Genomic DNA, 24,848 nt, shown 5'->3' on the forward strand with positions numbered 1-24,848 from the left:
AAGAAGAAAACGACGATTACCAGAGGGAGGGGGGAGCATGAGCGTGCTGATAGCTAAACAAGAACTGGAAACAGTATGAGGGACACCTCAGAGCTCAAACGGGTGACTGACAAGTCTTCAGAGTTCCTGAAGAACACTTGCTTCTGCCAGGTGACAGATTTTCTGGAATTGTTACAGCTGGGAGGCTCTTCCCTATGGGCTTATAAACACAGGAAGACTGTGAGTATCATCTACTGGGAGGCCCCCTTGCCCTCATGCCACCTCTACCCTATTCAATTTGGGGGCTGCCCCAGAAGTTTGAGCTTTCTCTGGCCTCAGCTGCCTCCCCAGGCCTCCTTTGAAATGTTTCCACATTCCATTTTCCTATACTGAAGGCATTATGGCAAGTCCTGAGTGTCCCAAGCCAGGCGCAAAGGTGAGAAATGACTTGGAAGAAAGTCCTCTGTGCCTATAGGAGCTTCTGGAGGGATGTGACCTGTGCCTTCTCCATGGGTTGAGCTTCAGATGCAGTGATTGTTTCTGCTTCTGTCAGGCTGTTTGAAAGACAGCAGTGAACAGTTCCTCTCAGGACTTTATACACATGGCTTCTTCTCTTCAAGGAGCCAGTGGGGCTGGAGCAATGGCTCAGTGGTTAAGAGCACTTACTGCTCTTGCAGAGGACCACGGTTTGGTTCTCAGCACCCTCATGGTGGCTCATAACCATCCACAACTCCAGTTTTTGGGGGTCTGACACCCTTGTCTGACCTCTGAGGGCATCACGCATTCATGTGGTGCACATACATACATGCAAGCAGAACACTCATACATATTAGAAAGAAAAGAAGAGGAAGCAAGTGTCACTGGCCTTGGGGTTTGACTTGACCAATAAGGACACAACGGAAGTGTTGCCATGGGACTTCTGAGTTTGGGACCTTGGCTCTGTGAGAATGTAGGAACACCTGGCTATCCTACCAGAAAGAGAGGCCAAGCAGAGGACCAGAGCAGTACCATTGCCAGTAGCCAGCAGCTGCTGCCCAAGCCATGAGTGAGGTACCAGATTCTCTCTACTTCCTGGCCCAACACAATCGAAGAGTGTCTGCTCAGTGCTCCAGCCGCCAGGACCTCTGCCTTGCCTTCTCCTTTGTGCTGGACCTAAATACACGAAGCAGAGAACCCAAACTAATGCCCCCCCGGAAGTTGTTTCTGTCCCATAGTTTTGTCACAGTGACTAGAAAAGCAGCACAGAGAGGGACTGTAGCAACTTGGGGTACTCACTTCAGAGCATGAAGGAAAAGATGGAGCCGCTTGGTAGTTTCCAGCAGGGACCTGGGAGAGCGTATGGCCGCACACGGCCCTACCCTGTACTTGTTGGATTCCTTGTTCCACATTTGCTTCATCTGCTTCTCCCAAGGAGAACTCTTGTCCCCCTCCATCACAAGTCCTGCTCACGACAGAACTCCACCACCTTGGAGGCCTTCTGCTGGCCTAGGAAACTTCATATGCACCCGCTATCCCCTTCTGAAGGCTTTCATGTCACTTTGGTTCTTCAGAATGAACGCCCTTTTATAGTCTTCAGGGCCTAGACTGTGGGCCCTCTGAAAAGACGACTGTACTTGGTTGTGTTCTTTCTGGCCTAGATGTGATCCATGGCTTGGGACTGAGACAAATGACGTACCAGCCTGGAGGCTGGCCTTCCCTCCATTAGCATCCCGTGGAGCAAGGAGAGGAGGGCAGAGAAATTCCATGAGGGACCTCTTGAATTCAGGGGCAAGTGGCTGGTTTGCCATGCGTGCTCTTGATGTTCAAGGACACAGCATATGTTCCAGGGATACTCTGTCAGGCTTGCTGTAGAGCTCAGAGAATCTTACTTGGAGAAGCCAGCTGCAGGCTCATGCATTCACACACACATACACACACACACACACACACACACACACACACACACACACACACACACACACACACACACACAGCACTCTCAGGCGCTGAGACTGCCCCAGGGGAAACACTGTCTGCAGGAACCAGACTCCACAGCCTCCCCAGAGACTCGTCATCGTGTGTCTCTCGTCAAAGTGTCACTTGTCAGGCGCAGCTCTAGCTCAGCGCAACTCACCCCCCTCTAGCTTGCTCTGCTCACTCCTCACTAGCTCCCACAGTACGAAGGGCCTCAGAGGGAAGCCACACTGTTGAGTTTCCAAGCAGGTACTGCCTGTCTTTTCCTTGGCAATTTCTTGGCCTGGACCCAGATCCCTAATAAACCATGGGTGTAAGGAAAGGCCACCTACATGGCTGAGGTGTCCACTCAAGGCATTGGGAGTCAGCTCCACCGTGGCTGAGTTTTTAGTGTCCTCAAGTTGGATTCACAGAAATTCCTGGACTTCTCTGCTTCTCCCTTTCCTTAGACAGTACTCCCCCAACCCTCAAAAAAAGAAATGAAGGGAAAAGGTCTTAGGTTCATGGGGCAAAGGTAAGGAGGCGTGGCGGTAGGTAAGGAAGGTAATCTGAGCGTAATGGGCCTCAGCAGGCAGCAGAGAGGTCACTGCCGACTACCATACCGTCTGCCCGTCAGGGCCAAGACTGAACCCTCAGCATGGGCATGTGCAGGGTAACATGCCTGCTGTGGTAGGAGAGATGGGTTCATCTACCCTCAGCTTGCCCCTTCTCCAGAGGCAGCCAATTAGAGCTGCTTTACCTCAGTGGTCCTTACGTGTTTGTTCTAGGTCTCTGGGCTGCAAACACCAGGTTTCCGTTTTTGAGCCAAGAGGATACTCAGGTCATCTTGAAAGCCAGAGGACAAAGCCTATCTTTGTCCTTGGACATCTGGAATAGGCATTCCATCGATGGAAATTAGGCTGTCACAGAAAGGGGCATCTAATGGTGAGAGCACTAGATCATCAGAAGAATCAGAGTGTTCTAGTTGCTGTGGAAACCAAGGTGTTTGGAGAAATCCAGCCATTTGTCCGAGGTCACTCCACTGGAGACCCAGTTGAAATCTCAATCTCGTTTCTCCTAATGTGGGGTTTGCTTGGTGTTCATGTGCATCTCACAGAGCTACAGAGACGGAACTAGTAAGTCCTGGAGGACTCTAGGCTTCCTGGTCCAGCACCACCCACCTCTGTGCCTCAACACTGTCTTTAGGACACTGTCGTTCCAACCAGCCCCTAGTGACTCACCAGAAGGGATCAAGAGCTTGAAATCTTCAGCCACACACACTGAGGTCCGAGTTTGAGTCCATCGAGGCCTAGATGGAAGATTTAGTGTAAATCACTTGTTCTCTGAGTTTCCCTCCTCACAGGGGACCCTTAGGAGTGGAAATGAGATTGCATGGGCGTGGGTGCTTCCCAGGGGATTCACTATGTGAAAGGAGTCAGTTTCTCTGCCTGTGTCAGCTGGATCCTCCAGGAAAACAACAGCTAAGGTGAAATTGGATGAAGGGAGGTCTCAGGGACATGGATGGGAATTACAGGGAAAGCTTACCCGGTGAACATATGGCTAACCACAAAGGGCCATGCTCAGTGAGCATGGCGCTACGGTACCTTCACCTTTAGGCTCCATAGTTGTCAACTACTTGCGTTTCTCATGGGAAGCTCTCTCTCTGGATGCTCTGAGGAATGGGTCTCTATGGCTCACATAGCCCTGCTGAATCCCTCCTTACAGAGTTCTTTTTACAAGTCATTGTGTCTGGTGCTGTGGGGGTGATTGCTGACCATCCCCGATTTGTGATTCTTCACCCTTGTACAGTGACTCGACTGTATGAGTGCTCCAGCTTCAGTGAACTTACCAGAACTGCTCCTCTGCCTTCCAAGCCTACTACTATATCAGCAGACTATGCCACTCAAGTTCAAGTAGAGGTGAAAAACAGTTCCCCATTCGGGGGAATAGTGGCAAAGTTCTGGAGAAGCAAAGACCAGAAGAAATACTGCTATGACCATATTTTGGAAAAACAATGCGCTACCAGGAAGGAAAGAAAGAAGTTGCTCCAGTCCAGAGTCCTTCAATTTGTTCATGCAGTTAATACTTTATTGAGCACCTACTGTGTTCCAAACTGCTCTAGATGGTAAGGATGGAAGATGGATTACCCCCCCCCCCACCACCACCACCGTACTTCACAGAGACTACGTAGTAGTGGGGGAAGATCGGCAATACACAAGTAAGCAAGTGTTTATTGTACCAGGCAATGAGAACTGGTGTGTATGAATGAGTGCAGCAGTGAACAGATGCTTGGAGGGTAGAGAAGGAAGCAGCGTGGGCTGTCCAGGAGCCAGGCTCTTTTCCTTTAGCTGGAAAGGTCTGGAACCTGCCGGGAGAAGTGAGAAGGCTTGGCTGTTAAAACTGTATCCCAAGGCTCTAGCTGGTGTTACTGGATGAGCTCCTGCTGGGTGTAGGAAAAAAGGTCTCATTCCCAGACTGAGTCCTTGGCCAAGGTCACCAGCTTGTTAGTGACAGTATGGGAACAGGACCTGCAAAACCACAAGCATGTTTGACCCTTCACCTCCCAGGATCTGTCCAGCCTTTGCACTTTCCCAGCAAAACACACCATTGGGGCTTGTAACAGAAGGGGCCTTGTGGTGCCTGGGAGCACAGTCTGCCCCTGCAGAAAGCTGAAAGGCCCGAGTTAGAGTGGGTTTGAGCCCGAGAGGGCCCAGGAAAGAACCTGGGGGTGTAATTGGACCAGTCTGCTGCTCAAGCCATCAGAGGCAGCCGCCAGCCGCCTGTTTTTGGCTTTCCTACAGGTCTAGGGCTATAGGTAGGGCCCCAACATCTTTCCTCTAGTCCTCCTTGACTGCTAAACTGGCAGACGTGTGGGAGGACAGGAGGGGATGGAGCGTTCAGGAAGGTGGGGGGACACGGAGGTGGTGATTGAAGAAGGGCAGAAGAATGCCTGGAGAGGGGAGCGAGGGCTCTGGGGTCCCGGAGGGGCAAAGGAATAGGATGTTCAGAGATGGTGGGTAGTGGGTGGGGGCGTTTGAAAGGTAGTCTCGAGGCCCGGAGCAAAGCCAAGGCGGTGCAAGGTGAGGGGGAGGGAGACTGGGGCCCCCTGCAGCATCTCGGACCACAAAGGGCCGGGGAGCTTGGCCCCGCGGTGTTAGCAAGCCGTATCGATCGAGGGGCGGGCGCAGAGAGCGCGCCGAGAGCGGCTCCATCCATTAGGGCCGCTGTTCGCCTCCAATTAGAAAAAAAATCATTACTCAGCAGCCAGCAGCGGCCTGCGCGCCGCCCGGGACCGCCCGCGAGCGAGCGAGCCAGCAAGGGAGCGGCGGCCTCCCCCGCCCGCGCTCCCCACCCCCCGCCCCCGGCGCCCCGCCTCCCGCTGCCCTAATGACAACTATTAGAACTGCCTCCCCGCACCCACCGCCTGGCGAGCACAAAAGCGCCAGATTCATTTGGTAATCGGGGTAATTACAGCGGGGCGCGGGGGCGCACGCGGCGATGGCGGGCGCGCCGGCGGAATGCTAAGGGGCCCGGCGCGTCGCCGGTTCCCACCCCGCAGCCCTCCCCGGCCGGCCCGGAGCCCCAGCGGCTCTCGGGGCCACGACTACCAAAGCCCGAGCCCCTTTTCCGCTACAGTCGGGTGAAGGGGGTTCCCGATCGCTAAAGGACGAGAAGCTCTCACCCCCTCCCGCCCCAGTCCCCCGCTGTCCCCAGTTCCCTTGCCATCGGTCTCCGAGGCAAGGCCTGCGGCGTCCGGGACAAGATTTGTCACGTCCGGGAGTCGGAGAACCCCTCCGAGGTCCGGACGCATAATAAATACGGTGTGTAATGTATTTACTCTGTTGCCCCCAGTTAATTTACACCCCTGCGCCGCGCCGCCCCCACCCCCGCGCGCACCAGCCTGTCGTTCCTATTTACAGGCGAGAGGCGCTGTCCCTCGAGCAGGCTCCCCCCACCTCCTTTTTGAGAGCTTTAGGATGGATGCAACGTGTCATTAAACCTGAAAGGAGCTGTTACTTATCAGTAATGGTGTTTTCCTCAGGCCTTTTCCCTCACCTGCACCGCGACAGGTACCACCTGGGTGGTGCACCAGGACCAGGGTGCCTGAAGGCCCTGGTGGATTGTGTCTGTTGGGGAAGAGGAGGTAAGCATTAGTGGATCTAGCAGAAGGCAGCTGAAGCATCTTCAATGGGGGCCCATCTCTGAACCGCAGGGACGCCAAGACCCCGCTCCTTAAAACAACCCCTTTTGCCGTGCAAGATGCTGCACCCAGAGGTTTTCCCTCCCAAACTATCCAGAACAGCCGCCCCTCCGAAAAAAAGCCCCCCCCCCCCCAGCAGCCTCTTTCCGAGGTGCTTTTTTTTTTTTTTTTTTCCAGTAGCAAGTGCCTTTTCTGGGGCGGTTTTCCATCCACCCTTTCTGGGCAGCGGTATGGTCTTCACATACGGGACTTAGCTTGTAGAGAAGCTAGCTCTGTGCTGGAGGCAGGCCTATGGAATGGAATGCTCACTGGGCCTTGTGTGTGTTCTTAATGACCCATAACAGAGTTCTCAGAGGTGGAAAACAAACCCTTACACCCCTTTAACCCTTTTTGTGCCTAGTGTGGTTTAGGAGATTTTTCAGTCCTGCTAATGGTATCCCACATTAGTTGGACCTCTCACCAGTGGGGTGTGTGTGTGTGTGTGTGTGTGTGTGTGTGTGTGTGTGTGTGTGTGTGTGTGTGTTGGAGCTGTGCAAGAACTTGGAGTTGGAGTTGCAACCCCTGGAAGTGCCAACACGATTCTGAGTAGGTATGCAGTTTTCCAAAGAGAGGATTCTTAAGGGGATCTGAAGCAGCCCCAAAAGTTAAGAACCACCTACCAGCTATTTGACCTCTCGAAGGTCTGATGGCTGAGTCTAGCTTCATTATCCGGAAGACCAAGGCTATCCCAAAGCAGTTGTTGTGATTAAAACAATGAGATAATGCTTTAATATTTGTAAACTGTACAGGCTTCTACAAAGATGAATTATTAATGATGCCCAAATGGCTGTGTGTGTACGCCTGCACGTGCAAGAGTTGGTGGCACAGAAGAAGTGTGTTGGGGGTCACTGTAATTATCTGCTTTGTTCTTGGGGAGCCTGTCCCAAACCCCTTCACTTCTCTGTTCCTCAGGACCAAGTAGTATTGATCTGGGACGTACCCCCCTTCTCTGAGAATGAGGGAATGTGGGTGTGGGTGTGGGTGTAGCAGGACCTTTCTGATCAAGCTCCTTTACTCCTCAGGAGATCCATGACCTACCTCCCTTGGACACATAGTAGTCATCTGTGTGGACAAGGTACACTCAATACATCTTTGTCAATAATCAAAGGAAAGGCTCAATGGTTTTGGTCCAGTCTCCTGTCCCTTGTCTACTTGCAAATAGAAAGGACTCTAGACTTCCCTTAACTAAAGTCATTAGATCCTTTCTGGCACCTAATTCGGAAATGCTCAAAACTACCATGATTTAAAAATAAGCAGCTGTAAAAGAAACCAGAATCTAGCGTGTTAAGCAGGCCCTAGAGAGGACAAATGGAGGGATGAGGTGGTAGGCTCATTCTCTTCTCTTCACTCCAAGGAAATAAAGCAGGGAAAACTTGACTGAGGTCCTGAGACCAAGGCTAGAGCCAGTGTCCCTCCCTGAGACACCCAGAGGCTTCCCACCACCAAAAAGCTGTGAGAAAACACCATGACAAAAAGCAACTTGGGTTTTATGTCACCCCACAGATCACAGTTCATCACTGAGGGACGTCAGGGCAGGAACTCAAGACAGGAACCTGGAGGCAGGAACTGGAGCAGAGGCTATGGAGGAGTGCTGCTTACTGGCTTACTTCTCATGACTTGCTCAGCTTACTTTCATCAGGATCACCTGCCCAGGGATGGCACTCTCCACAGTAAGCTGGCCTCCACACCAATCAAGAAAACGTCACACTGGCTTGCCTATAGGCCTATCTAATGAGGACATTTTCTCAGTTGAGGTTCCCTTTTCTCAGCTTGTGTCAAATTGACAAAAACAACTAGCCAGTACACCCTCTTATCATCCACACCTTCTCCCTCTGTTCTTCGCAGTCATTTTCCCCAACACACTTCGTATGCTGTTAATTCCATTTTGGGGATTATTCTTAGGGGATCTGAGACCAACATTAAAGATTGATGTTCCTCTCCATTTTCAGTCAGCCCTTGTATGTACAGGAGTATTCAAAAAGTAAAGTGGATCACTCCTTTGTCCCATTCCAGAAAGTTCTAGGTACTAGATGCTCTCCCGCAGCCCTTTAGGTTAGATGGTTAGCTGCCACACTTGGGCAGTAATACTGCCTGTGGCTTGTTTTTATTCTTTAGGGTGCCCCTAGGTATAGCAAGGCCCATCTCTGCCCAGGGCTCCTGTGATCCAGAAGACTGGCTGTGCTCACTAAACTAGTCTGGTTGCTTGGCAAAGTCCGCATAGAGGCCAGACCTCACCTCTGAGACCCATAATTCTTCCCATACAAGTGCTTTGAGCAAGTCCTACAAATCAGTACACTGACTCCCCAGACTGACTCCGAAAGATGCATGGGGCAGGGTGGTCGAGCAGGACTGGTCAACGCAAAATCAGATCCAAAGAAAGCAAATGGAGCAGAAAAGGCATAATTGGAAAACAAAGGCACCACTAGAGCCCCGCCTGCTCCAGGAAAGGCAGTCATCTGCCCAAAGACAGATGAAGTGGACGGCTGTTTTTTGAAGGGGAAGGGGCAGAGGTCACTAGCTAGGCGAATGTGTCATCTTTGACATGGGGAGGGTGGTTATTCCAGTCTAGAAAGAGAAGCCTGGTTAGCTTCGTCCCTAGCCTGGGAGATGCAATCATAGATCCCAGTCCCCAGGCAGTGAAGACAGGCCCTGAATTAGTGGGAGAGTAGTAGGGAGGGGAAGGGGTGTGTCACTGGAGTCTGATGCCTTGTCCACCCTTCAATCTATAGATTGAAGGACACCTTTATATAGAGAGGACACCTTTGCAAATTCATACCAGGTGACCTGAAGTCTCACGGGACTGACACCAGAGCCCAGTAGCGACTCTGGCTGAAGAGCTGTTTCTGAGACTAATTGGCACCTACCCACCCAACTTTACAGGTTTCAGCCTGCAGCTCACTGGGCAGCAGGCTGGAGGCAGGAATTTGGGGATAGTTTTTTTTTTTTTTGGTCCTGGGGGATAGGGGTATCTACAAAGAGTCCTTGGGGTCTGTACACAAACTTGAAGCCTTCATCCCCTCTGAGAGTTCAGCCGGGTTGCCTGTCCTTCCAGTTCTGGGGTGCATTTGGGAAGGAACCTGCCCACCTTGCCGCCGGCATCCACCCCTACCCACGCCCAAGCCAGCGGCTCCTGTAAGAAGGATGCAGGCGAATGGCGAGCCAGGCCTTCTGGAGCTGGGAGCTGCCGTGCAAGCTCCAGCGTGTCGCCGCCCAGGGCCCTGGGGACCAAAGGCCTGCTCTCTGTTCTCCTCTAGCCTATCCCTTCCCGCTCCACCTCCTCACACTTCCCGCCAGCTGCAAGCAGCTTCTGGTAGCTTCTCCCAGGTCTCAAGGTTGGGGCGGGGGGGGGGGGGGGGAGGAGTGTAGCTTTGCTTGAGCTGTGCCCCAAGCCTAAAACCCTCTTATCAGACGCCTACTCCCCCTTTCGCTTTCAGCTTTAAGCTCCAGGAAGTATGGGCAACCCCCACGGTAAACAAAGGCAAACGCTTTCTTTATCTGCAGCCTTTACTATGCTAATGTTCGTTGGGAATCTTCCGGAGCTGGGTGAGGAGGCCCCCAGCTTTCCAGAAGTGCTGGGCCACAAAAGGCCTACGCCTACTTCGGTGTCTATTAACCCTGTGTCAGTAAGGGGGTGGGGGTGGGGGCTTGGGAGATGCTCCTGGGAATAAGAGACCCTTGTGACCTCACTTCCTCTTCTGAACCCAGTTTGGGATTTAGCTCTGGGAGGAGACCAGTCCAGTTCCTTGTTACAGTTGACTGCTAAGATCCAAGTTGGGGGCTCAAATCTGACACAGGTCCAGTGCCATTTTTTTTAAAAAAAAAAAAAAAAAGAAAAGTAGTTTGAAGGTACAAATTACTTGTAGGGCCTTGTCGTGATCCCGGAGTGGGCTGGTGCCAGGTCCAGAAGCTTGAGTTAATTAGTTTTCAGGTGAAGCCTTCACTTGAGCCCAGGCATCATCACCGGCCCATGTGTGTCTGGGAACAGCCATGTGCACAGTCACTGGTGAGATGGGCTTGGACACACTCCTTGAACTCTTCCATACAGCATTGCCAGGCCGCATGGCTTGCCTGCTTCTGGGCTCACAGCCAGTCTGTGGTTTATTCTGCCACCCCAGGCCAGGCCTCATACAAGTGAGTGGTCCCAGGCGGGTCCTCTTGGAGCCTAATGACTGGGGGGGGGGGGCAGAACCGTGCTGGCTGGGCAAATCTATTAGGCCTTTCCTCATCCCAGCTACGTTTGGTGCCCTGTTCTGAGGGGAGTAGGCTGATCCTTGATTGGATCACACTGCCTTGGCCATTGGCTTCGTGTTGGGTTTGGCCAATGGGAAGCACTAACAGGCCATCAGGCTAGTAGGAGGAGTTAGATATTTTGGAGCGTTTGTTTCCCCCATCTGGGCTGCAAGTTTGCCAGCGGCTGTGACTCCCTGCCTACCCCAACCCTCACTCAGAGCCCTCTCGAGGTGGGCCAGCTGCTCTGGCCCCTTGAAGTTTCCCATTTATTCCACGGATCTTTCCCTAGCCCTTGTGATTTCTTCATTTGCTCACCCACACCCCTGTACATTGGACCCTCTTCAAGCTCTTCAACTGACGCTCTCGTTATAAGCCATCCAGTCCTGATTCCCCTGCCTCCAGCAAGAGTGGTGGCCCTAGCAAGGTCACCTCACCAGTCACTAATGAGAGTCCACCTTGAGTTGCTTCTTGGTTGATTTGATTATGCACCTGTAAGGGTCGGGGGGGGGGGGGCATAAGCTTCCCATCTTCTCCCTGCTCTAGAGATTGGCTTGGATTCCCTCTTGCTCAGGTTTGCCAGGCACTGAGCACTAACTGCCTTACCTGCGTAGACTCCCTTTTTCCTGAATATTCAGAGGCGCTTGTGGGAGAAACAGACCCTCGCGTCTCTCAACTTCCTGAGTTTGGGAGTAGGACAAGGGGACGCTATAATTTCTGAGACTCTGAGAGACCTGTTCACGGCATAGGAAGTTAGCCACATAAATTCTAGAACGTCAATGATGGTTCCGGTGATGGGATGGTAAATGCTTAACAACTGGCTCCCTGCCCCCACCCAAGCCCTGATTTGTAGCATCTGCTGATCGCCTTGATGTAAATATTCCCACCACAGCTAGCCTGAAGCTTCCCACGTGATGTGCTGACAGTGACCCGGGAGCATGGGAGAGTCTACTCACCATTGCGTAGTATTTCCACCACACAGTCTAGACTAGAGAAGCTCCATGGCAGAGGGAACAGTAGACTGTGGCAAGGTAGGAAGATGTGGACGTGGAGAATTTGTTTTTAATATGATTTATCCCATTTCAAGTTTTAATTATTTTAATTTTTATTAATGGCATGTTCAACAACTGGCTTGCAGATTTTCTAAAAATTTAATGATTGGGCTCTTCTAAATCAGCGCTCTCTGGCTCCAGGACACCGTGGAAGGGTTCTATTGGCTGGAAGATTATGGAAAGAAAAATCACTTTTCATCAAGGTAGAAAACAAAAACAAAGAAAAGCTGGCATTTCAATTGCGCCACCTTGTGGCACCACCTAACAGTACCATACCCCACCCCCTCAATCCCAACTCCCCCACTTTGGTCTTGCCATGGCTACTGGGGAGACATCTTGGTTTGCCTGGAACAAACCCTGCTTTAGCTCATTACCCTGGATTAACTCTGAACATCACCCACTCCACAGTCTGAGAAGTGCCCTTGTTTGATCAATAAAGATGCACTTGCCCAGCCTGTACCCAGGAGATTACAACTTGTTTGAGGGTAGGGACTGGGTTTTATCTCTCTGCATCCCCCAAGCCAAGGAGGCCTTCAGCCTCTGCTTGTCAAAAGCCCATCAAACGTGCAGGCTATGGAACGAGTTTCCGTGCTTTGTTGCATATACTGATTATCGCCAGGGTTTGGAAATGCAAAGATTTTAGAATAACCTGATTGGCCCTGTTATCCTTGACCCATCGTCCTTGTCCTCGAGCATGAAAAGCCAGGCTGAGAGACGTCAGAGCTTCGTCTCCCAGGGAGCGTGCGGCAGCCAGAGGGTGTTGGTCTGGCCATCTGGTACAGGAACAGTTGAGCCGTGTGGGAGCCCAGCTGGCACGGGAATCCTTGGCTGTCCCCGGCAAACAGCACGGGGAGGAGAGCCGTGGGATCAATAGTAATTTCCTTCAGAAGAACGGCGATGTAGTGTGGTTGGCAATGGCATTGGGCTTTCCCTGGCACAGAGGGCTCTGAATGTAGTCCGTCCTCTTAGCTAGGAAATGGACATGCAGCTACGATGGACAGGGAAGGGAGCAAGGATGGGACCTTCTTGGCCTGAGCCCAAGAGAGGTTGCCAGGTTGGCTGGAGAAGCCAGCCTTTTCTGTTACTTGCATGTCATTGGTATAGCCCCACAGACACTTTGAGGCACTGACAGAGAGGAAATCATGGAAGCTGCAACATTCCCACGGGCCTGCTGGAACTTTCCCACCAGCCTGCCGGCACCTCCCAGGCAACATCCATCCACTCAGCTGTTGAGGGGAAACATCAGTGTGCTCTGGGAATAGGCTGGGGTTGAGGTGGGAAAGAGGGTCTGTGTCGACTCCTCACTGCCCAGAGACAGGAAGGAACTAGCCCTTGATTCTGAAGCAGGGCCACCTCCCCTCACAGAAACAGTGGTGATCCATGGTGTTTATTCCTCACAGTAGGGGTCCCAGAAGGGTGGGTTGGCACTGGAAGGATGAGGCTGTGGATGCAGTGATGGTATCTCCCCTAGATCACCCCCTTTGGGGGAAAGAGTGCCCTACTGTCCACTTGGAATTGCCCTTAGCTGATATCAGTTGGATTGCCATGCCCTCCCAACTTCTGGAAAGCAAGTCATTCTGTGACTGGTCTATGTGGGCATGAGAAAGAACTCATCCTCTTACTTCAATTGTTGACATCTCTGAATCTCCAGAACATTCCATGGGCTCAGCTGCAGCCTCTGTCAACAACCGTGCTGTAGTTTCACGCCTTGCTCTGAGCTAAGCTCCTGCAGACGTGTCTGCATCTCAGGAACTCTTTCCTGGGCCACTCAACAGAAGCCAGGGTGGGAAAGGGCAGTTCTCAGGGGTAAAAAGAGCCTGCAAATGTGTGTGTGTGTGTGTGTGTGTGTGTGTGTGTGTGTGTGTGTGTGTGTGTGTGTGTGTGTGCATATTGAGGGAAAAATGTCCTGTTCTGTGGGTCACACCCAGGATGCAAAGAAAAGTCTGGGAAGAGCTTCTCCATGTCTCCATATTGGTGATTTCGTGAAGAGAAGTTCCTACGATGGCTGGGCTGGATCATTTCCAGGCACCCAGTCAGATTTCTGGCGCTTCTTAATTTAATGGATATGTTCCCAAGATGGGCCTCATTTGCCCCAGCCTCTTCCCTAGGCTTCTCCTGTGCCCATGGTTTGAGCTGGAAGTGAGGAAGAGTGGGCACTTTGAAATGAGCTAACCCCTCAGTAGCACAGCATGGTGAGCATATTCCTAACCCCCCAGAGTCCGTTTCTTTATCCACACATGAGTTGGAGATAATGAGATAATGCACATAAACGGTCAGCGTGAGGCCTTCCTGCATATTAAGCACATGTAGCTGCTTTTCTTTTCTTTCTTCCCCATCCCCCGCTACTGGGAATTGAACTTAGGACCTCATGCATGCTGGTCTCTACCACTGAGCTACACTCCCACCGCAGTTGCCTTCATTTTCCTTCTTCTTGCCATTTTTGGCTTGCTTTGTTTGACTTGGTACTCCTTTATCGGGGCTGCTTGCCGAGTGTTCATTGGGTATGTGGATGCAGGAGGCAGGGAGTGTTGATGGTAGTGTAGGGGCTGGAGATACAAAGCTGAGTCCTTTAGAGAGTCAGGCCTGCCCTAAAGCTGGCTAGTCTTCATGGAGGCTGCTTCCCAGAAGAAGCAAGCGTGTTTTTTTTTTTTTTTTAACAACTCCATTTTCTTTATTTTTCTTGAGACAGAGGTCTTGCTATGTAGTCCAGGCTGGCCTGATTTTCCCGCTGTAGTGCAGAATGGCCTCAAACTCATAGCAATCCTCCTGCCCCAGCCTTTCAAATGCTGGTATTATAGGCATGAGGCATCATCCATTTTCTAAAGGGGGAAAACTGAGGCCTGTAGGGAACTGACTTGCCCACGGTAACCGGGAGATAGCTGGAGACTCTGAGCTGCCAGGGCTCCAGCAGCCTCGGGCTGACAGATTTCATGACAGGATTTGCAGGTGGGTGGCGTTCCCAGAGGCTTCCACTTGCTGCTTGTCCAGCAGTTCTCCATTTCCCCTAGTGTGAAGGCAATGGCTGTGGAGCTGCCTCCTGGAGCTTCAAGCTGAGAGAGGGGGGGGGGGGGCTGAGGCTGCTCTTGTTTGTTTCAAGCTTGCCAGAAGGGCACTTCCCTCCTCCCCACTGATGTCAGCCGATGACGTCTGGGCCGCATTCAGGCCATGCTGTCATCTGTCCCATGCTCATTCAGCTGATTAAAAGTCATCAATTGTTTTTTAAGCCACCAGCAGGCCAGCCACCAGGCGCCATTTGTTATTGCTCGGCCATGCTGTGAAATACTGTTGAAACGCACTGAGCAAAGCTTTCGGAAACCAGAGGCCAAAAGCGCTCGGGGAGGAAAGCGAATAGGAGAGAGATGAGTGGGCCCGAATCTTTGCCAGAGGGAACAATCAGACCAAGCAGCTGACGCACTGGTCCCCCTTTCAGCCGCTCCCACACAATGCTTTTCAGGGACCTTTCCCTTGGGGCCAGAGCTACAGGGAGCCTCCTTCATCTTCCTGCCTGCTAAAATAATCTCCACGATGGCTAACACACATTCACTTGGGGATTTTTTTTTTTTTTATCTAGTCTCCCTACTTCCAAGTTGTCCCCTTGGTTTTTGACAGGGTTAATGTTTCTACCACACAACTCAATGCCACCTTCGCTCAGACAACTTCGGTGGTTGCCCATTGTTTGTGGAATGAAGAAGAAGGTGCAGCTTGACATCTGAGTCCTTCGTAGTGGGGCTGGCTATCTCTTCTAGTCATCCTAGTCACTGTTTCTCGGTCAAAGCGGAGCCGCCAGCCTCCCCTAGACACAAGCCTTGTCCAGCTATCTTTATTCCTGTCGTTCTCTCAATTGGAAACGGTGAACCAGTTCCTCACCCCACCTCTTCTTCTGAAGCCCCTCTAGGTTATCCAAGGGGTGCGCTGGAAAGACATCTCTGCCCTGATGTCTTTCCTGAGGATGCAAAGCCCTGTCTTCTTTGTGCCTCCACAGCCAGATGTGGAGGAGAGGCTATGGTGCCTTGCCTACAGCCCCTTGTGTTGATCATTTCCATGCCCACAGCTGCCAACACCTGTGTCCCTGTGCCTGGGGGCTGTCTCGGACCACCTGAGTCCTCTGTGTCTACAAAAAGCAGACAGGCAGTGCCAGGGGAATCGTGGTCTCCAGGAGTAGACCTCCATCAGTGGGTGGTGGGAGCTGAAGCGTTCATCTCCCATCTCCCTCCCTTTGCTCTGGAGGAGGACTGAGCCCTGGTTGCCCATAACAGTAGCCTGTCCAGTTCCCTTCCCAGCCTCTTCCCTAGTAAGTAGTTGCTCTAGGGCTGACAGTATAGCTTACTGGTAGAGTACTGGCTTGGCATATACAAGGTCTCACATTCCATCTTCAGTGCTACAAAAACAAAGAAAAAAAAACCCCAAATAATACTCAGATCCTTATTTCAGGGTCTGTTTTGTTGGGGGGGTAGGCACCCAAACTTAGATCATATGCCGTTTTGTTTTGTTCCTTTGTCCTGCCTAACTAGCCACAGGTCCCCTGTAGGTCTGACCATGGTACCTTGTCCATAATAAGTAGCCATGCCTAGTAAGTCGGTGATGGGTAGATGTTGACTGGCTCAAACATTCTCTGAATGAAACCAGCAGACCTGTTTTCTGTGCGTGGTTCCCTCTGCTCACATATGGCCAGGCTGTTCATTCGCCTGTGTGCCAGCAGATCTCTTTCATTCAAAATCTAGCCTCAGCAATCCCCCCAAGCCTCCATCTCTCCCCTTCTCTGCACTGTCACTGAACCTAGATAGTGCCACCTGGCCCTGTCCTTGTCTCTTATTTTGTTACCCGAGTTCACGTTCTCTCAATCCTGGTTCTTTCATTCTCAAGGGTGAACCTTATAATCTCAGGGGCTTCCTGTTAGTCACTTCTCTTCCCAGGAGATATCTGGAAGGCTAATTCCATATGAATCGGAGAAGGGCAGTGTCATTGGAACGAACAGCTGGGTTTTCTAGCCATCACTTAAGAAATTTGTGAGTATACACAAGGCTGAGCTTTGTGACTGTGGGAACAGAGGCTTTCGGGGCACCCAGAGATGGGAGAACACACATTTGAATGTCCCATGGTCGTGACCTTCCTTGGCCCAGAGAACATAGAGCCCTGATCTTGGATTCCCATGAGATATCAATCTATGGTGGTATGTGTGTGCAGTGTGTGTAGTGCACGAGTGTGTGTGTGTGTGTGTGTGTGTGTGTGTGTGTGTGTGTGTGTGTGTGAGAGAGAGAGAGAGAGAGAGAGAGAGAGAGAGAGAGAGAGCTTGCTCAATGTGGTTTCTGCTCAGTGGTACTGTAGGGCTTTGTCAGGCCACCCCCACACCACAGGGAGAGATCTTAATGTGGACTGCCAATCTGAAATGCTTCACACCAGCTTCCCTCCTCCTTTCCAACGCTCTTTGATCCGATGGGGAAACACTGAGGTAGGAAGGCTCAGCCCAGGTAAGGGGCGGTCGAGCTCATACGCAGCCAGCGGCAGTTGCTAGAGCACCTGGAAAGAGCATTCACTCTGTTACAGACAATTTTCATTTCCACCTCTGCACAAAACAAAAGGCAGCCAGCCCGCCTGGGGCTACACTGTGGAAAAACAAACACTGGCTGGAGTACCTCACATCTCCACTAACTTTCCAAACCGCAGCCAGCCTTGCAGACTGTTGATCCACAGGAACGGGCAGGGCAGTGGCAGTGGGTGGCATATTTGAGACAGGAGGGGTGGCCCTCTGATGCTCATAGGACAGTGATGGGCCCTCCTGTGGGTCTTGGGTTGGTGGGTGAGGCCTATGAGACGTGGCTCCTGAGCTCTAGGCATGGACTGTCACTGAACCACTGGCCTGAACTCCAGAAGGAGCTTCGGGAGGGAAAGGCCTTGCTGGCTGCTTTGTGTGGAACTGTTGTTACCCTGGAAACGGCCCTTCTGGCCTCCAGGGCCTAATAACATTCCTCAAAGTTCTCAGGAGTTGTGAGTTTTGGAATGATTACATAAATGTGGCTTTGTGGGCGCGGAGCACTGAGCGGGTAATACTCCACCTCTTGAGTCAGGCCCTTGAAGAAAAACAGCAACACAAAGAAGAGCGAAGTGAGTGAGTCCAAAAGATTTGGGGCTTAAGAACTGCCATTGCCTGATGGGAACCTTCTGGGCATCTTTACTTTTCTTAGATGGCAGTTCCTAGAGGTGTCTAGTGGACACTACAACTGAGGTACATATCAGAGGATTGGCATCTATCTATGTACAGGGCTCGTTATCTTCTCTAAACATTTGCTGTCTAGGTCACTAGGGTTATATGACAAGTTGTCACATTACAGAAATATTCAGTAATGAAATAACTATATGAAATTTGTCCCCACCCAGATAGTCGTCCCTTCTGACCAGCTAGCTGCGTCATCTATCCTGCCTTGGCCTTTTCAGGGTCACAGCCCAACACTACCAGGCATTGTAGACCAGGAGCTGCTGAATCCCCTAAAGCCCGGGAGAATGGTGTTGGATACTGCTCCCAGCTCAGAAGGAATCCTTCATTCATTCATTCATTCGTTGGAGGTCTAGGATCGGGGTGTGGGATTTCTATTGCTGTGAAGAGATACCATGATGATGGCAACTTTTATAAAGAAAACATTTAATTGGGGGCTCACTTACAGTTTCAGAGGTTCAGTCCATCATCATGATGATGAGGAGCATGGTGGCATGTAGACAGACATGGTGCTGGAGTAGTAACTGAGAGTTCTATATATTGTACGCAACAGGAAGTCAATTGAGACACTGGGCGGTATCCTGAGCATAAGAAACCTCAAAGTCCACCCCCACAGTGACACACTTTTTCCAACAAGGACATGTCCATTCCAACAAAGCCACACCTCCTAATAGTGCCACCCCCTATGAGATTATGGAGCCAATTACATTCAAACTACCACACCTCTTCATCCATCCACAGCCCCTCTCCTCAGTTTTGTAGACAGCCACTCCCTGTCCAAAAACCCATCCCTTGGGAGCCTCTAATTGTTCTCTCTCTTTTTCATAGATGACATGTAGTAGTTCAGTAGACCCTGTTGGCCTATGTGGTTAAAACATTTCTAGAATGTTTTCATGGGTGACTGTCACCAGGCTAATGACTCCTTTCTGGTTCTGCTTTGCCTTTACTCTCTCAAGCCAAGTTTCAGTGAGGACAACACCATACCCATATCAAGTCAGGTCATCTCAAAATCTAAACTGGGCTGGAGAGATGGCTCAGTGCTTAGAAGCACTTACTACTCTTGCAGAGAACCTGGGTTTGCTTCCCAGCACCCATGGCTGGTGGCTCACAATCACCCGTGTCTCCAGCTCCAAGGGATCCAACGCCCTCTTCTGGTCTCTACAGGCACTGCACTCACATGCACAGCCCCCAGCACACATGCATGTGATTAAAAATAGAAAAACATGCCGGGCATGGCAGAGCCAGGTGGATCTCTGTGAGTTCGAGGCCAGCCTGGTCTACAGAGCGAGATCCAGGACAGGCACCAAAACTACACAGAGAAACCCTGTCTCGAAAAATAAAAACAAAAACAAAAAAAAGCATAACCAAACAACCATCCTAAACTTTCCTAGCTCAACCACAGCAATGCTGCTCCTTGAAAGTGTCCTGGAACTCTGGAAGATCTTGAACTCTCCATATCCTGCCCTCCCTACTTTCTTAGACCTCTTGACATGAACTACCATCAGACACAGTATGGTGTGTTTGGATTATCTGATTTTTGACCTTTCTCTCGCAACAGCAAGCCCAGTAGCCTCCCCAGGGGCAGATATGTTTTTATTTTATATTCATATATACTGTGTGTGTGTGTGTGTGTGTGTGTGTGTGTGTGTGTGTGTGTGTGTGTGTGTGTATGTGTGTGTGCAGATGGAGGTCAGAGGACAAGTTTCAGGAGTCAACTCTTGACTTCTACCTTGTTGAGGCAGGGTCTCTTTTGTTTCTGCTTCTGTGCTATCCACTCCAGGCTAACTGGCCAAGACCTTCCAGGAGATTCTCCTGTCTCAGCCTCGCATCTCTATGAGGAGTTCTGGGATTACAGGTGTCTGACACTTCCCCTGCCCTTTTTTTTTGTTTTTTGTTTTTTGAGACAGAGTCTCTCTGTGTAGACCAGGCTGGCCTCAAACTCACAGAGATCTGCCTGCTTCTGCCTCTCGAGTGCTGGGATTAAAGGTGTGTGCTGCCACCGCCTGCCAGCACCTGGCTTCTTAATTCAAGTTCCGGGATAGAATTTGAGCCGTCAAGTTTGTGCCGCTGGCATCTTTACCTGCCAAGGTGTCTCCCTAGCCCTTCATTTATTTATTTATTCATTTATTTATTTTCTTCTTCATTGTCTCCTCCTCTGCCCCTCCTTTTTCAGCACTGGGAATTGAACCTAGGGCTCTGAGCATGCCATGCAAGCACTATCGCTCTAAGATGCATCCCTAGCCATAGAGATTTGTTTTAAATTGGTTTTGCTGCACTTCGGCCTCCATTTCAGTGTTTAGAACATAGCAGACTCTCAACTTTACTTACTTTTCAGGCAGAATCATATTGTGTACCCTAGGATAGCTTTGAACTCACTATATAGCCTAAGCTGGCCGTGAACTCTTAATCCTCCTGCCTCAGCCTCTGAGCGCTAGGATTACAGCATGGCCAGCTCAGCCCAGCTCTGTGGCTTGTGGCAAATCCTGGAACGGGGTCTTGCAGCAAGACCCCACCCCACCCCAGAGCCCCTACTCTGTGTGTGGCCAAGGCCTTGCCTCTCAAGGGCCCTGGAAGTCCCATAAGCAAAGGTCTCAAAAGTCCCATCCTGCATCTGAGGCTAGAAGGTTGGTGCCTGCTCTCATAGGACTTCCAGGAAATGACCAGGGTGGTGTCATATCCTTCCAGGATTCTGCTGTAGCTTCTGGGATGATTCTGCTTAGGTATGTGGGCAAACTAGACGAGGTGAGGTCCGTCACAACTCCGAGGCCAGCTGTTCTGGCCCACACAGACATTGCATGAGTGTTTTTGTTGAATGGAAAACAAAGGACAAGACAACGCAGCAGGTTTCTATACCACCAACCCCTGCAGAATGTATCCAACTCACTAATATCCCAACCCCCCCTCCCTTTTACCCAGGAGCCTCCTCTGTAGGCTTCTGCCTTTCGGGGTTGTCTTGCCGGTAATGTGGCCTTCCCACAGACTGCAGGGGCCAGAGGCTGCCAGACTTTAGAACCGCTCTTCTACTCTACCCACCTGCTGCTCAGCTCTGCAGTCCTGAGTCTGACTTAGAATTCCAGGAGGGCTTTTAAAGAACGTCCCCTCGCTTGGATTCCACCTCACTCAAGCTGTCAGCCCAGGACCCGGCATTGCAGCCAGAAGCCCCCAGCTGATTCTGCTATGTGACCAAGTCTGAGGCAGTGTGCTACCTGACCTACCGGACTTGGACATTGAGCACTTACTCCTTGGCAAGCTCGTGTCCTTCCATCCTCCAAAATCCGTCTCTGACTCTTTCAATGTGCAAAATGTCTTGTGGACAAAGGCAAGCACCTGCTTCCCCCTGCCCCAGATCTCCCTCTTAGAAAAAAAGTGAAGGGGCTAGAGAAGGGCAGAGAGGTTAAGAGTACCTGTTGCTGTTTCAGAGTGCTGGTTCAGTTGCCAGCACTCATACGGTCATTCACAACTATACCTAACTCCAGTTCCAGGGGATCCGACAGCCTCAACCTCGCAGGCATCAGACACACATGTGGTGCCCATATATACACACAGGCAACACACACACACACACACACACACACACACACACACACACGCACGCGCACGCGCACACGCACACGCACACGCATGCACACACACACACACACACGCACGCACGCGCGTGCGCACACACACACATCTTTTAAAAACTGTTTGATAGTTTTGTACAATTACGTAAGGAGTTCTAGTCATTTCCACTCCTTCCTCATCCTTTCCCTCTCCTGCTGGAACCCTTCTCAACCAGTCCCCTCCCATTTCCACACCTTCTTTTGGTGTGTGGCCACTGAGTTTCTTGCCTGAGCATGGGTGACTTATCAGCGGCAATACCAGCTAAGAAAATGACTTCCTTCCCTCAACAACCTGTCATTGCCATGATTCCCTCGGAGATGGGTGGACCTCATGGGTCCTTCCCCATTCATGATGAAATGCTCGCTGTGGTACAGATGGACTACACCAGTGCGTCCCCCACCCCCCCCCCCCCCCCCCCCCCCCCCCGTCTCCCTGTCTCCCCTCCTCCCTCTCACTATTGGGCTTGTTTTGGGGACTAGGTGGTTAACAGTCACTTCATCCGGGGTTCATATTTAACCCTTGCGTTAATCCTCCTCCCCTGGGTTTCCAGCTTTGACTTGGACCTGTATTATACACTTGCTGCTCTCTCTTTGTTCCCTGGGGGTACAGAATCAGCCGACAGAGTTTTGAAATGCAAAGACCCAGGCTTAGAAACCAAGGGACCAACGTCTGGTCCTCTCAGGTCTCCTGGGGGATGAGAGACTAGCTAGGAAAGCTGTGATCAGAGAGGCACCAACCTGATGTTGTACACAACATGATGATGTACACAACAACGATGTACATAGCAACCCTCTGGGGGGCTCCCTGGAAAGGAAGCTGTTCATTCTGGGTTTCTATGGCCCCTGGCTTGGCAGGGGAGGCCCCATTGCACTTGGGGAAGCCTGAGGGTTCCACTCCGGAGTTTCTTGGCTTCTGCTACAAGGTAAGCCACAGTACACACTTGTTGATTGGCTGAAGACAGCCCTTGGAGCTAATGAGAGACTTCTGGGGACAAGCACCCAGCCAAAGACTGCAAAGAGTGCCTAATATAGATTTCCTTCCACAGGAGGGGACCAGAGCCAGAGAGAGGAAGTGAACGCTAAAAGGCCACCCAGTGAGTTTGGGCTAGGCCTGAGGCCCAGGCCGGCTGCCCCCTTTTCTTCTATGGCCTTTGGCTGTTTCTTAGAAGGTAAGATTATCAAACTGATAGACACAAGGAAGGCTATAAACTTGGATGGAATAAAAATAACATCTTTAGTTTTGCTCAAAAAACTGAAATGGAGCATTTCCTTGAGTGGATGTGGGAAACAAATCTAGGTGATGGCAAAGTTGTGAGTATGTTACTCTTTTAGTCCGTTTCCCATGACCTGTAACAAAAATACCAAAGGCGGGCTACTTCATAAAGAAAGGGGGTTTATTTGAATTCATAGTTTTGGTAAAGCAAGTACTAGGGGCCATTTGTTTTCATTGGTGTTGTCGTCGTCGGTGTTGTCGTCGTTTGTCATCGTCATTATTGTCGTGGTCGTTTCACTCCTAGCCCAGGCTGGTCTCAAACACACAATAGTCCTCCTGCTTCAGCCTTTCAAATGGTGGGATTAGAGGTGTGAGCCACTGAACCCAGGTGATAGATTTGTTGCTAGCAGAGTCCCAACGTATTAGAGCGTATGGTATGACAAGAGGCAGGGGTTATATATGCATATGTCTTCTAATCTATTTATTTTATTTTGTGTATGTGTATGAGTGCTTGTCTGCATGTATGTCTGTGCACCGCATGTGTGCCTGGTGCCTGCAGAGGCTAGAAGAATCTCCTGGAAATGGAGTTACTGATAGTTGTGAGGCACCATGTGGGTGCTGGGAATTGAATCAAGATTCTCTGCTAGAACAGTTCTTGCTCTTAAATAACCTCTGAGCCAGCTCTCCAGTCCCTGTCCTCTTTTTTTAAGGCCACTAGGATTCAATCATGGGGCTCCACCCTGATGATCCAATCCTAATCATTTTTCAAAGGCACCAACTCTAAATACCATAGTTGAGTTGTGTTTCCACCCCTTGAAAAACCTCACAGTGGGATTACATTTCAGCCCAAATTTGAGAGGGGATATTACATTCAAACTACAGCAGTCACCAAGAGAAATCACAGATATTATCACAATGCCTTACAGTTATGCCTTTTTGAGATATAGCAGTTCATTTACCTCACTATTTAATACACCAAATCAACACATGTATGGCTGTATCATCAGGCATTTTGATGCCTGCCAAAATATAATAAAATAAATACTTGGTTTGTTTACAATTCTATTGGCTTTTTTTATTTGATTTGCTTTTTGGTGCTGGGCATGGAACGCAGGGTTTCCCTCATGCTAAATATATACGCTATCACTGAGCAACATGCCCAGTCCCCCACAATGCTTTATTGCATGCATTTAACGCCTTATTCTGAGAAGGGGTGTGTGTCCACAGGCTTCACCAGCCCATGAAGGGGCCATGGCACAAAAAAATGACACCAGGGGCAAGCAGGATGGCTCAGTAGGTAAAGTTCCTTACTGCCAAGCCTGATGATCTGAGTTCGATTACTGAGACCCAGAGATGGAAGGAGAGAAGCAACTTCCACAAGCTGCCCTCCATGAATAAACACAACTTAAAAACGATCCAAGAAAAGGTTCTGTCCTCTTTTTAAGAATCAGTCTCCATTAATACACAGGATGTCTTTGGCTGCAGACTCTGTTTCCCGGATGACTAGAGCTTCTGCTTGGGAGATAAAAGTGCCGAGTTTTCTTCATAGCTGTCATGCAGTTTTTCACAACCTTAGCTTGCTTGCCCAGGAAGTAGGGGTTATAGTAGCCCCACATTTCAGGGTTGTTGTGAGATTAAGAAGATACATGGAGTGCTTGGCCCTGAGCATGGCTAAAGGCACAAGTTCAGTATGTATCAATGGTGGCTGTTATACACCAATGTGTGTGTGTAGTTGATAAGAACAATTTCTTCATTTTGGCCTATTCAAAAATAAAAAAAAAACTTAATTCATACGTCAAACTTTTCCAAACCTCAATTCATGGGCATTAAAAAATATCATTCAAGATCAGATGGCTTAAGATGATTTCAATTACATTAAAACATCTTTTAATTAAAGGGTAATTGATATATCATAAAGCTCATTATCCTCAAAGTATACAAGTCAATAAATTTTTACAGATGCCTAGATTCACAGGATCACCTCCCAGATCAAGGTACAGGACTTTTCCAGTATCCCAGAGGGTTCCCGAGTACTCTTTCTTAGTCATTGCTGCATTCTCTTCCTTAAGCACTGTTTTAGTCAGATTTTTATGACTTCCCAAGATGCAAAGCAACTTGGGAAGGAAATGGTTTATTCCATCTTACAGTTTATAGTCCATCATGAAGGGAAGGCAGGACAGGAACTCAAGGCAGGAACCTGGAGACAGGAACTGAAGTAGAGACCATGGAGGAACACTGCTTACTGGCTTTCTTATACAATCCAGGGCCATCTGCTTAGGAGTAGCATCAACTACAGCATGTAGGGCCCTCCCATATCAGTCACCAATCAAGAAAATGGTCAACTGTGGAGATATTTTGTTTGTGCTTTAATGAATAAAGCTTGCCTAAAGAT

The sequence above is a fragment of the Peromyscus californicus genome, unplaced genomic scaffold, assembly GCF_007827085.1.
Source record: "Peromyscus californicus insignis strain IS unplaced genomic scaffold, ASM782708v3 Scaffold_10__1_contigs__length_136768540, whole genome shotgun sequence".
NCBI classification, from domain to species: Eukaryota; Metazoa; Chordata; class Mammalia; order Rodentia; family Cricetidae; genus Peromyscus; species Peromyscus californicus.